At 37.2% G+C, this 15,178-nt stretch overlaps 1 long non-coding RNA gene across 1 annotated transcript in view; it reads left to right on the top strand.

Annotated features, from left to right (window-relative positions):
- The window catches only part of LOC128649884 (uncharacterized), a 144,569-nt gene that overhangs the window by 47,338 nt on the left and 82,053 nt on the right, over positions 1-15,178 (top strand). The window contains exon 2 of the long non-coding RNA XR_008400704.1: positions 2,163-2,272. This is a non-coding gene — a long non-coding RNA (uncharacterized LOC128649884). The remainder of the gene's footprint in view (positions 1-2,162; positions 2,273-15,178) is intronic.

Here is a 15,178-nt window from a genome sequence, read left to right as displayed (position 1 = left end):
ATGTTATACATGGTTGCAAACTCTCCTACCATAGAGTGTCTGTTGCATTTAATGGCAGCAGTGTTTGTAACTATGTATAACATTGATATAAACATTGTTGCAAATTCTGATGCCAGATGGCTAAGGACACGTGCACACTCCTGAGCTCACCTAGGGTTACTGTTTAACAAAGGATACCAAGAGAACTAATTAAAATTGATGATAGAAGTAAATTGGAAAGTTGTTTATACTTGTATGCTCTACCTGATCTATAACTTTACTGTCCCATAAACAGTATGGGGCCTATCTATCAAGCTCCGAATGGAGCTTGATGCCCCGTGTTTCTGGTGAGCCTGCAGGCTCGCCAGAAACAGCAGTTATGAAGCAGAGGTCACAAAGACCGCTGCTTCATAACCTGTCCGCTTGCTCTGAGCAGGCGGACAGACATTGCCGGAAATCAACCCGATCGGGTACGATCGGGTTGATTGACACCCCCCTGCTGGCGGCCCATTGGTCGCGAGTCTGCAGGGGGCGGCGTTGCACCAGCAGCTCTTGTGAGCTGCTGGTGCAATGCTGAATACGGAGAGCGTATTGCTCTCCGTATTCAGCGAGGTCTGGCGGACCTGATCCGCACTGTCGGATCAGGTCCGCCAGACTTTGATAAATAGGGGATATGGAATATAGAGGCGCAGGTCTGGTCTTGTCTGGTGCTCCGATTTGAGCATGAGACTAAAAGGACTTTACTTTTATATGTGTAGATCAACACCATATAATTAGTGCAGTATACTCACTCTGAAATAATTCAGAGTCCGGCTTCTTCGTTTAAGTGTAACTGGTATACTGAATAAGATCTCTTAGTTCCGATATAACTGCAAATGATAAAATTTGCACTCAAAGTGTGGTAATACACAGTGTGTATAATGTGCAGTATACATTCGTCTTTCTCAAGAGCAGTCAAATTTAAAAGTAAAAATTTCAAATTTTACTGCTCTTGAGAAAGACGAATGTATCGTTGAAACGCGTAGAGCTATTTCTGAGAGCTTTTATGTTTGTCCATAGTGACATATTTTAAATAAATGTTTGTTTTTATAACGAATATTTGCTTGCTGCCTTTTGGAATCATTATACTATAACCAGAAGCATTACAGGAGGAGCCGGATTCCGATTATTTCGGAGTGAGTATACTGCACATTATACACACTGTGTATTACCACACTTTGAGTGTAAAGAGAGAGATCTTATTCAGTATACCAGTTACACTTAAACGAAGAAGCCGGAATTCTTTCAGAGTGAGTATACTGCACTAATTATATGGTGTTGATCTACACATATAAATTGAAGTCCTTTTATTCTCAGGCTCAAATCGGACCACCAGACAAGACCAGACCTGCGCCTCTATATTCCATATCCACTATTCCATAGCAGTCTTTAGGGAGAGACTGATAGAAGGCAGCGGTATTCTAGTCATTTCTGTACTAATATTTGCTGTAACATCTAGCATATTTTGTATAGATAATTTTGTGTAACTTTTGATAAATAGGGGCCATTAACTCTAGAAATCATAGCTGAAACAAGTATTCTTGCAAAGCATATATAGTGGAAAAATCTTTTAATTATATTTGAACCATATTGCTATCATTTTAAATGCTCATGTTGTCTCCATGTGGTATCTCAAGGCCAGCCTGGAAACACTAAGGCACTTGTTGGGAAGTAATAATATACTGGTACTGTGGTCTAGTAACAAATAGCTGATCTTCATATCACTGACTAGATTTAAAACATATGTTGAGCTCTGTCTGACCTATACAAACATTCCTTCCCCACTTTTGCTTGCCAGGGGACTAAGATTTGGACTTCTGCCCATGATGGTTTAATTATTAATTTATTACTTGTTCTGGATTCCTAAATGTGTTTTTTCATATTCAAATATATATTTATATATATATATATTTTTTAAATTAAAATGTATTTTATGACGCATAAAAGGAAATATACAATGTAGTTACATAAACATAATATAACAATAAAGTTAAAAAAAATTCTAAGGTAATATTTTAATTTTTTATTGAAAATAAAAAATAATATTTTGTTGTATATTCAATGAAAAATGACCATACAGTAATACTTTCACTCAATATATTATTATTATTATTTAATTAATTAACTTTTTTTTTTACATACAGATATTATATGCCACACCTACTTAAGGGAGGAAGTGCTAATAGCTAGTAGGTCTTTGAGTAAGGCGTGAGCCAAAACGCGTCAGTCCACCATACTATTCCTCCTGCAAAAGGTATGCTTTTAACCGAATGTTATATGTATTTACAATAAATGTTTACAAAAAGTGTTATTCATTGTGTTGCACCAAATCTTTTTATAACTTACAAATGTATGTATTGACTTACGCATGTATGTATAGGCACAGAATTACCAGGTCACACAGGTTGACACATACATGTATGTGAAAAGACTAACCAAGTTAAATAGGCTTGTGGATGTATGTATATGTACACACCTTCTAATTCACACAAGCTCGCACATGTATGTAGGGTTCACTTGGTGGTAGGTAAGTGCTAATGTACACTGTTTGTCTGAGGACGGGTCATTTTTGACTCAAAAACGTTCATATAATAAAGTGACAAAATTGCTTATAAGAAGACCTTTGGAGTGCGCTTTCTCTTTGGTTTTGTATTTACATTTTGCAATACCCAAGGCTGTTGGATCTTAATTCTGGAGTGCACACTGTCTGACATTTATATATATATATATATATATATATATATATATATATATATATATATATATATATATATAGTTGTATGCAAAGTTTAGGCACCCCTGACAATTTCCATGATTTTCATTTATAAATAATTGGGTGTTTGGATTAGCAATTTCATTTTGATTTATCAAATAACTTGAGGACACAGTAATATTTCAGTAGTGAAATGAGGTTTATTGGATTAACACAAAATGTGCAATATGCATCAAAATGAAATTAGACAGGTGCATAAATTTGGGCACCCTTGTCATTTTGTTGATTTGAATCCCTGTAACTACCTAGCACTGATTAATTGGAACACACAATTGGTTTGGTGAGCCCATTAAGCCTTGAACTTCATAGACAGGTGCATCCAATCATGAGAAAAGGTATATAAGGTGGCCAATTGCAAGTTGTTGTTCTCTTTGACTCTCCTCTGAAGAGTGGCAATATGGGGGCCTCAAAACAACTCTCAAATGACCTGAAAACAAAGATTGTTCAACATTATTGTTTAGGGGAAGGCTGCAAAAAGCTATCGCAGAGATTTAAGCTGTCAGTGTCCACTGTGAGGAACATAGTGAGGAAATGTAAGACCACAGGCACAGTTCTTGTTAAGGCCAGAAGTGGCAGGCCAAGTAAAATATCGGAGAGGCAAAGACAAAGGATGGTGAGAACGGTCAAAAACAGCCCACAGACCACCTCCAAAGACCTACAACATCATCTTGCTGCAGATGGTGTCACTGTGCATCGTTCAACAATTCAGTGCGCTTTGCACAAGGAGAAGCTGTATGAGAGAGTGATGCAAAATAAGCTTTTTCTGCACACACGCCACAAACAGAGTCGCTTGAGGTACGCAAACGCACATTTGGACAAGCCAGCTTCATTTTGGAAGAAGGTGCTGTGGACTGAGGAAACAAAGATTGAGTTATTTGGTCATAACAAGGGGCGTTATGCATGGCGGCAAAAGAACACAGCGTTCCAAGACAAACACTTTCTACCCACAGTAAAATTTGGTGGATGTTTCATCATGCTGTGGGGCTGTGTGGCCAGTGCCGGTACTGGGAATCTTGTTAAAGTTGAGGGTCGCATGGATTCCACTCAATATCAGCAGATACTTGAGAATAATGTTGAGGAATCAGTGACAAAGTTGAAGTTACGCCGGGGCTGGATATTTCAACAAGAGAACGACCCAAAACACTGCTCAAAACCTACCATTGCATTTAAGTAGAGGAACAAGTGCAATGTTCTGGAATGGCCATCCCAGTCCCCAGACCTGAATATCATTAAAAATCTGTGGGGTGATTTGAAGCGGTCGGTCCATGCTCGGCAACTATCAAACCTAACTGAACTAGAGATGTTTTTCAAGAAAAAATGGTCTAAAATACCTTTATCCAGACTCCAGACACTCATTACAGGCTATAGGAAGCATCTAGAGGCTGTTATTTCTGCTAAAGGAGGCTCTACTAAATATTGATGCAATATTTCTGTTGGGGTGCCCAAATTTATGCACCTGTCTCATTTCGTTTTGATGCATATTGCACATTTTCTGTTAATCCAATAAACCTCATTTCACTACTGAAATTTTACTGTGTCCTTCAGTTATTTGATAGATCAAAATGAAATTGCTGATCCAAACACCCAATTATTTAAAAATGAAAATCATGGAAATTATCTGGGGTGCCTAAACTTTTGCATACAACTGTATATATATATATATATATATATATATATATATATATATATATATATATATATATATATATATAATATAAAGCAGAGATATCCTTGGTTACACAGACTAGAAATAGTTATGTATGTTCACATGGAACCGCTTATTCAGTGATAAATGTATCCAGGTAGCTGCAATATTTTTATAAAAGTAATGTGTTTGTATAATATTATTGTACATTAGATGATTCAGGTGATAATACCTACACCTTATAGCTATGGGCATGATTATCTAAAATTCAATGGCATAAAAAAAATCATCAAGTTAATCCGCTAGCATGGGCAGATCTCAATTCTTTACTAAAAGGGAGTGAAGATGAAAGTCCTGGCCAATTGTGGGTGCATCATGTAGAAAGTAATGAAGCTCTTTGAAATAGAGAATCTCACAGGTGAGAGCAAACATCACAGGGAGCTCCTGGTGCTCATTTATTTTGAAGCAAATGGAAAGTAAGATGTGGTGTTTAACCCCTTCATGCCAGAGAGCAAGTGCTTAGATTGGAACAAATTTCTGATGTAAACACTTGCTGGAAAATTGAAATCACGCAATCGTCGATGCGATCATGTGATTTCAAGGCCAGGATCGGATCATGGGGGACTGCCTATGCTGCTAAGCACACCCCTCAGTCTGATTTTTTCATTTCCTCAAAGGAGGAGGCTGCAGGATGCAATATAAGGTAGGAAATTCCATACTGTCCTAATGGTGTTAAAGCCCAGCACTCTTCGGACAGCATGGAATGTCTTAATGATACAAAGTGGTTAACTTATGTTCACTTCTAGTTTTTATGCATGGTCTTTTTTTGTTTTTAAGTCAGACTTAAAATTTACTTAAATTTAAATTCACATTTGAAAAATAAATTATGCTTTGAGTTTTGTATCTTGCAATATAATTTTAAAATTTTTGCTTTTTGAAATTACTTTGTACATTAAATGTTTTTTATACTGTGTATATTAAATACAATTTTCCCTGTGTACTGTTAAATGAATTGTACTGCATAATTTAAATTTGTACAGGGAGTGCAGAATTATTAGGCAAATGAGTATTTTCACCACATCATCCTCTTTATGCATGTTGTCTTACTCCAAGCTGTATAGGCTCGAAAGCCTACTACCAATTAAGCATATTAGGTGATGTGCATCTCTGTAATGAGAAGGGGTGTGGTCTAATGACATCAACACCCTATATCAGGTGTGCATAATTATTAGGCAACTTCCTTTCCTTTGGCAAAATGGGTCAAAAGAAGGACTTGACAGGCTCAGAAAAGTCAAAAATAGTGAGATATCTTGCAGAGGGATGCAGCACTCTTAAAATTGCAAAGCTTCTGAAGCGTGATCATCGAACAATCAAGCGTTTCATTCAAAATAGTCAACAGGGTCGCAAGAAGCGTGTGGAAAAACCAAGGCGCAAAATAACTGCCCATGAACTGAGAAAAGTCAAGCGTGCAGCTGCCAAGATGCCACTTGCCACCAGTTTGGCCATATTTCAGAGCTGCAACATCACTGGAGTGCCCAAAAGCACAAGGTGTGCAATACTCAGAGACATGGCCAAGGTAAGAAAGGCTGAAAGACGACCACCACTGAACAAGACACACAAGCTGAAACGTCAAGACTGGGCCAAGAAATATCTCAAGACTGATTTTTCTAAGGTTTTATGGACTGATGAAATGAGAGTGAGTCTTGATGGGCCAGATGGATGGGCCCGTGGCTGGATTGGTAAAGGGCAGAGAGCTCCAGTCCGACTCAGACGTCAGCAAGGTGGAGGTGGAGTACTGGTTTGGGCTGGTATCATCAAAGATGAGCTTGTGGGGCCTTTTCGGGTTGAGGATGGAGTCAAGCTCAACTCCCAGTCCTACTGCCAGTTTCTGGAAGACACCTTCTTCAAGCAGTGGTACAGGAAGAAGTCTGCATCCTTCAAGAAAAACATGATTTTCATGCAGGACAATGCTCCATCACACGCGTCCAAGTACTCCACAGCGTGGCTGGCAAGAAAGGGTATAAAAGAAGAAAATCTTATGACATGGCCTCCTTGTTCACCTGATCTGAACCCCATTGAGAACCTGTGGTCCATCATCAAATGTGAGATTTACAAGGAGGGAAAACAGTACACCTCTCTGAACAGTGTCTGGGAGGCTGTGGTTGCTGCTGCACGCAATGTTGATGGTGAACAGATCAAAACACTGACAGAATCCATGGATGGCAGGCTTTTGAGTGTCCTTGCAAAGAAAGGTGGCTATATTGGTCACTGATTTGTTTTTGTTTTGTTTTTCAATGTCAGAAATGTATATTTGTGAATGTTGAGATGTTATATTGGTTTCACTGGTAAAAATAAATAATTGAAATGGGTATATATTTGTTTTTTGTTAAGTTGCCTAATAATTATGCACAGTAATAGTCACCTGCACACACAGATATCCCCCTAAAATAGCAATAACTAAAAACAAACTAAAAACTACTTCCAAAACTATTCAGCTTTGATATTAATGAGTTTTTTGGGTTCATTGAGAACATGGTTGTTGTTCAATAATAAAATCAATCCTCAAAAATACAACTTGCCTAATAATTCTGCACTCCCTGTATGTGAATTTTAATGGGCATTATTAAAATTATTTTTATGCATACATGAATTAATATTTTTAATACATACTTTAAATGAAATTTATAAATTGCTTATTTTATTGAACACTGTATTTTAATGTATTTGTCCTACAGAAATGTAGGGAACACCCCATAGGGAGATACACAGCTGTTAAAGGGACACTAAATTCAAAATTAAACTTTCATGATTCAAAAAGTACATGTAATTTTATGAGACTTTCCAATTTACTTCCATAATCAAATTTTGCACAGTTGTTTTTTTACACACACTTGTTGAGGCACCAGCTCCTACTGAGCATGTGCAAGTTCACAGGGTATATGTATACTAGTCAGTGATTGGCATGATGCAGGGGGGTGGCCAATAGGGAAAAAATAAATTTGTCATTAAAAAAATCTGCACTTATTCTAAATTTCAACTAAGGTTTGAAGGTCTGGCCCACAGCTTCTCTGTTTTTAGGCACTGCCTCAACTCCAACATCTAAACCAACTATGTCCATTCACTCAGCGCTAAGTGGAACAATTACTAAAAGCAGTAGCAGAACTACACAACAGAGGGCCCTGGTGCATTTTTTGTGCCCCTTAAAGGTAACTAAGTAATAAGCAATAGTAATAATATTTACATACAAGAGGTAGAAAGAAAGGAATTACCGGTATAAGGTAAGACCTGAAAAAGACCAGGGATACTGCAGACTACTTAAATAACCACAAATCCAGAGTGACCAAATATAATATACCAAAAAAAATTTAATATACCAATAAAATTTCATTTTGGTATATTATATTTGGTCACTCTGGATTTGTGGTTATTTAAGTAGTGTGCAGTATCCCTGGTCTTTTTCAGGTCTTACCTTATACCGGTAATTCCTTTCTTTTTACCCCTTGTATGTAAATGTACTTACCAGGTTGCACCTACCAACTCTAATTTATTTAAATTGATGATATTACTATTTTAGTGTTCAAAACGAAGTAGAGAGTACTACAATTTTTTATTCTTTTTCAATAGTAATAATATATGGCCAAAAATATTGGCACCCCGGCATTTCTGTCAGATAATGCACCTCTTTGCCCAGAAAATTGTTGCAATTACAAATGTTTAGGCATTTTCATGTTTATTTCTTTTGTTTGTATTGGTATAATACAAAAAAGTGGAGAAAAAAAGTCAAATCTGACACATTCCACGCAAAACTCCAAAAATGGACTGGACAAAATTATTGGCACCTTCTCAAAATTGTAAGAAATAATTGCATTACAAGTTTGTAATGCTCCAGTAATTTGTAATTAAACTCACCTGTATCAATTAACAGTTACTGAATATATAGAAATTACACCGGCAACCAGTTAAAATGGTGAAAAATTGACTCAACCTTTCTGTTGTGTGTCTCTGTGTGCTACAATGAGCATGGCAAAGAGAAAGAGCAGCAAAGAATTGTCTGAGGATTTGAGAACAAAAATTGTGTAAAAGCATGGACAATCTCAAGGTTACAAGTCCATCTACAGAGATCTTAAAGGGACATTATACACTAGATTTTTCTTTCCATAAATGTTTTGTAGATAATCCATTTATATAGCCCATACAGTTTTTTTGTTTTTTTTTAAAAAAGGATAGTTTTGCTTATTTTTAAATAACATTGATTTTCTGATTTTCATACTCCTAACTAAGCCCCAAAGTTTTAGGAGAATACCAACATATACCTACTCCAGCTTGCTTCTGTTTGTGTAAAGGGTCTTTTCATATGCAAAGGAAGAGGGAGGGTCTGCTATTTCCCACTTGCAGTGGTTGTTCCAGTAAATAAAGAACCTTGATCAACTTCCAGACAAATTCAAGATGACCTTCAGGCACAGGGTACAAATGTGTCAGCTAGCACTATACGTTGCCATCTGAATGAAAAAGGACGCTATGGTAGGAGACCCAAGAGGAGCTCACTGCTGACACAGAAAAAAAAACAAAAAAAAAAACAGATTGGAGTTTGCAAAAATTTACCTGAGGAAGCTAAAATGCTTTTGGGAGAATGTGCTGTGGACAAAAAATACAGCTTTTTGGTAAAGCCCATCATTCTACTGTTTTCAGAAAAGGAAATGAGGCTTTTAAAGAAAAGAATACAGTCCCTACAGTCAAACATGGTGGAGGTTCACTGATGTTTTGGGGTTGCTTTGCTGCTTCAGGCACTAGATGTCTTGACTGTGTGCATGACATTATGAAATCTGAAGACTACCACATAATTCTGTGGTGCAATGTAGGGCCCAGTGTCAGAAAGTTGGGTCTCCGTCAGAGGTCATGGGTCTTACAGCAGGACAATGACCCAAAGCACACTTTAAAAAGCACCCAGAAATGGTTTAAGACAAAGTGCTGGTGAGTACTGAACTGGCCAGCAATGAGTCTAGATCTAAATCCCATAGAGCACCTGTGGAGAGATCTTAAAACAGCAGTTGGGAAAAGGAACCCTTCCAATCTGAGAGACCTGGAGCAGTTGATGAAAGAGTCTTGTTTTTTTTTTTATTTACACAAATAAATCTAACAGCGCTCAACCTGCTTCCTTATAGCTCCTGGATAAAAGGGTATCTAGCTTACCCTGATAAGATCACAAAAATGAAATAAAAATAATCCAAGAGCACCAAAAAAAGGCAAAGGGAGATTCTGAGAAATAGATAAATAAATGATTATCAAACATTTATTAAACATATACTAAAAACATGGATCCATGTTCCATGGATCCATTAATAATAAACTACCAGTAGCCCTTAAAAGGGCTTTTTGCAGGGCATTGCCCCAAGATAATCAGCTCTTTTACAAAAAATATACAAAGTCCCACCTAACATTGTCATTATTTAAGACTTAATTTCCTTTTGCCTCTGGTCCTTTTTTTTCTTTGTCAGAGGCCTATTCTGTTTGCATTTTTTCCCATTCCTGAAACTGTCATATAAGGAAATAGATAATTTTGCTTTATATGTTGTTTTTTCTCTTACATATTGCAAGATGTCTCAATCTGATCCTGTTTCAGAATCTACTACTGGAATCCTGCTGCTTTATATATGTTTTTTTCTGTCTTTTTGCAGGTTTTTACTATTATTTTGAATGTTAATGTGTATGTTTTTTTCATTCTTTTTGATTTTTTAAATTTTCACCTACACATTTTCGTATTTTTATTCCACATTTGGATTGTTTTTACTACACATCCCTGATTAATTGGAATTATCTTTGGGTCACTCATTTTGGACTTTTTTTTTTAATCATTGTTTGGATAATTTTTTAGATCACGGCCATTACTATTTGGAATCACTTGATGGAACACTAAGAATCCTTTTTTCAACTTGGGACTTTACACACCACACTGACATTTGTTTTCAATGGATATTATCACTTTGGATTTTTGTTTCTAGAATTCACCCACTTGTGGGTATTTGGACTTATTTCTTACTTTGAACATTGATAGTATTTAATTGATCTGCTTAGATTTGACGTGTAACACTCAATCACACCATTGATTTTAAAGTGTTTATTGTTCACTGCACAAACTGTTTTTCTATTGTATACTGATATGTTTTAACCGGTTATAAATTCTCACATGGATCCATGAGCTTTTTAGACGATTGTAAGACAGTAATTTTTTATGCTTAATTTTTTATGTCTAATTTTTTTGTCTGATTTTTATGTTTAATTAAATGACACTGTGGTCCTAACCTATTCAGCTTTTTAGCGCTCTCTTACACACCCCAATTTTTATTGATATCGGTTCTACCAAAGCTAAGTGCATTTGTTGTAAACTTGTAGTAATTGTTCCTCCGGCTGTAGTTTGTAATAGTTGTCATGATAAACTTTTACATGCAGAGAATATTTCCATCAGTAGTGTTGCATTACCTGTTGCTGGTCCATCAACATCTAATGTTCAGGATATTCCATTCAGAAGGCTTTGTCTACCATTCTGCCTTCTAATAAACGTAAAAGGTCTTTTAAAACTTTTCATACAGTTGATGAATTTTCAAATGACCGATAACATACTGATTTATCTATCTGTCTGATTCAGAGGATCCTGCCTCAGATATTGACATTGACAAATCTTCGTATTTATTTAAAATGGAGTATATTCATTCTTTATTGAAGAAAGTGTTGATTGCATTAGATATAGAGGAGTCTAGTCCTCTTGATATTAAAACTAGTAAACGTTTACATTTGGTTTATAAACCTCATGTTGTTATTCCAGAGGTTTTTCCAGTTCCTGATGCTATTTCAGATATGATTTCAAAGGAATGGAATAGACTGGATACTTATTTTACTCCTTCTTCAAGGTTTTAATTTTTTTATCCTTTGTCTACTGATAGATTGGAGTTTTGGGAGAAAACCCCAAAGTTGATGGGGCCATCTCTACTCTTGCTAAGCGTACTACTATTCCTACAGAAGACAGTACTTCTTTTAAAGATCCTTTAGATAGGAAACTTGAATCCTATCTAAGGAAGGCTTATTTATGTTCAGGTCATCTTCTTAGGCCTGCTATTTATTTGGCTGATGTTGCAGCTGCTTCAACTTTTTGGTTGGAAACTTTAGTGCAACAAGTATCAGACCATAATATGTATAGCATTGTTAAGTTAATTCAACATGCTAATAATTTTGTTTGTGATGCCATTTTTGATATCATCAGAATTGATGTTAGATATATGTCTAGCTATTTTAGCTAGAAGAGCTTTATGGCTTAAATCTTGGAATGCTGATATGACTTCTAAATCAACGTTGCTATCTCTTTCTTTCCAAGGTAATAAATTATTTAGTTCTCAGTTGGATTCTATAATTTCAACTGTTACTGGGGGGAAGGGGGCATTTTTACCTCAGGATAAAAAATCTAAGGGTAAATTTAAAGCTTATAACCATTTTCGTTCCTTTCGACAGAATAAGGAACAGAAACCTAATCCTTCCCCTAAGAAATCTGTCTCCAATTGGAAGCCTTCCTCTGTCTGGAATAAATCCAAGCCATTTAAGAGATCTAAACCAGCCCCCAAGTCCGCATGAAGGTGCGGCCCTCATTCCAGCTCAGCTGGTAGGGGGCAGACTAAACTTTTTCAAGGATGTTTCGATAAATACAGTCCAAAATCATTGGATTCAGAACATTGAAACCTATTCTGTACCCCTGAGAGACAGAGTAAGACCGCCTGTGAGAAGTTTCTTTCTCTCACGCATTCCAGTGAACCCTAAGAAAACACAGGTTTTCCTGAAGTGTGTTTCAGACCTGGAGTCTTCTGGGGTAATCGTGCCGGTTCCTTTTCAGGAACAGGGTCTGGGGTTTTATTCAAATCTGTTCATTGTCCCAAAGAAGGAAAATTCATTCAGACCAGTTCTGGATCTAAAAATCTTGAATCGTTATGTAAGAATACCAACATTCAAAATGGTGACTATAAGGACTATTTTGCCTTTTGTTCAGCAAGGGCATTATATGTCCACAATAGACTTACAGGATGCATATCTTCATATTCCGATTCATCCAGATCACTATCAGTTCCTGAGATTCTCTTTTCTAGACAAGCATTACCAATTTGCTGCTCTTCCTTTTGGCCTAGCAACAGCTCCAAGGATCTTTTCAAAGGTTCTTGGTGCCCTTCTCTCTGTAATCAGAGAGCGGGGTATTGCAGTGTTTCCTTATTTGGACGATATTTTGGTACTTGCTCAGTCTTTACGTTCTGCAGAATCTCACACGAATCAACTAATGTTGTTTCTTCAAAGACATGGTTGGAGGATCAATTTACCAAAAAGTTATTTGATTCCTTAGACAAGGGTAACCTTTTTAGGTTCCTAGATAGATTCAGTATCCATGACTTTATCTCTAACAGACAAGAGACGTTTGAAGTTGGTTGCAGCCTGTCGGAACCTTCAGTCTCAGTCATTCCCTTCAGTAGCTATGTGCATGGAGGTTTTAGGTCTCATGACTGCAGCATCGGACGCGATCCCCTTTGCTCGTTTTCACATGAGACGTCTTCAGCTTTGTATGCTGAACCAATGGTGCAGGGATTATACAAGGATATCACAATTAATATCCTTAAATCCCAATGTTCGACTATCTCTGACTTGGTAGTTAGATCACCATCGTATAGTTCAAGGGGCCTCTTTTGTTCATTCAACCTGGACCGTGATCACAACAGATGCAAGTCTTTCAGGTTGGGGAGCTGTCTGGGGATCTCTGACAGCGCAAGGGGTTTGGAAATCTCAAGAGGCGAGATTACCAATCAATATTTTGGAACTCCGTGCGATTTTCAAGGCTCTTCAGAGTTGGCCTCTCTTGAAGAGAGATATGAAAGAAGTATCTCGGATACTTGCCTGGGCGGAATCCAGCTCCTGTCTAATTTCTGCGGTCCATATCCCAGGTATAGACAATTGGGAAGCGGATTATATCAGTTGTCAGACTTTACATCCGGGAGAGTGGTCTCTTCACCCAGATGTGTTCTTTCAAATTGTTCAGATGTGGGGGCTTCCAGAAATATATCTGATGGTATCTCATCTAAACAAGAAACTTCCCAGGTACCTGTCCAGGTCCAGGGATCCTCAAATGGAGGCAGTAGATGCGTAGACACTTCCTTGGAGTTATCAACCTGCCTATATTTTTCCGCCTCTAGTTCTTCTCCCAAGAGTGATTTCCAAAATCATCATGGAACAATCGTTTGTGCTGCTGGTGGCTCCAGCATGGCCACACGGGTTTTGGTATGCAGATCTTGTTCAGATGTCCAGTTGCCAACCTTGGCCACTTCCGTTAAGACCAGACCTTCTATCTCAAGGTCCGTTTTTCCATCAGGATCTCAAATCATTAAATTTGAAGGTATGGAAATTGAACGCTTAGTACTTAGTCATATAGGTTTCTCTGACTCAGTAATTAAAACTATGTTGCAGGCTCGTAAATCTGTTTCTAGAAAGATTTATTATCAAGTTTGGAAGACCTACATTTCATGGTGTTCTTCTCATAAATTCACTTGGCATTCTTTTAGAATTCCTAGAATTTTACAGTTTCTTCAGGATGGTTTGGATAAGGGTTTGTCTGCAAGTTCTTTGAAAGGACAAATCTCTGCTCTTTCTGTTTTATTCCACAGAAAAATTGCTTAACTTCCTGATATTCATTGTTTTGTACAGGAGTTGGTCCGTATCAAGCCTGTCATTAAATCAATCTCTCCTCCCTGGAGTCTTAATTTGGTTTTAAAGGCTTTACAGGCTCCTCCGATTGAGCCTATGCATTCTTTGGACATTAAATTGCTTTCTTGGAAAGTGTTGTTTCTTTTAGCCATCTCTTCTGCTAGAAGAGTTTCTGAATTATCTGCTCTTTCTTGTGTGTCTCCTTTTCTGATTTTTCATCAGGATAAGGCGGTTTTGCGGACTTCATTTGAATTCCTACCTAAAGTTGTGAATTCCAACAATATTAATAGAGTAATTGTTGTCCCTTCCTTGTGTCCTAATCCTAAGAATTCTTTGGAAAGATCCTTACATTCTTTGGATGTGGTGAGAGCTTTGAAATATTATGTTGAAGCTACTAAAGATTTCAGGAAGACTTCTAGTCTATTTGTTATCTTTTTTGGTTCTAGGAAAGGTCAGAGGCTTCTGCTGTTTCCTTGGCTTCGTGGTTAAAGCTTTTGATTCATCACGCTTATTTGCAGTCGGGTAAATCCCCGCCTCAGAGGATTACGGCTCATTCTACTAGGTCTGTTTCCTTTTCCTGGGCTTTTAAGAATGAAGCTTCAGTTGATCAGATTTGCAAAGCAGCAACTTGGTCTTCTTTGCATACATTTACTAAATTCTACCATTTTGATGTTTTTTCTTCTTCAGAAGCAGTTTTTGGTAGAAAAGTTCTTCAGGCAGCTGTTTCAGTTTGATTCTTCTGCTTATAATATCAGTTTTTTCTTTTTCTTTATAAGATTAAAACTTATGATTTGGGTTGTGGGTTCATTTTTTCAGGGGAATTGGCTGTCTTTATTTTTATCCCTCCCTCTCTAGTGACTCTTAAGTGGAGTTCCACATCTTGGGTATTTGCTATCCCATACGTCACTAGCTCATGGACTCCTTTGTTGATGCTTTTTTACTCCTTTCTTTATCACCCCACTACTTGGCTATTCGTTAAACTGAATTATGGGTGTGGTGAGGGGTGTATTTATAGGCAT

Source organism: Bombina bombina, chromosome 1 (genome assembly GCF_027579735.1).
Source record: "Bombina bombina isolate aBomBom1 chromosome 1, aBomBom1.pri, whole genome shotgun sequence".
Lineage (NCBI taxonomy): Eukaryota > Metazoa > Chordata > Amphibia > Anura > Bombinatoridae > Bombina > Bombina bombina.
Note: the sequence above shows the minus strand (reverse complement) of the source record. Positions and strands in the feature narration are given on the sequence as shown.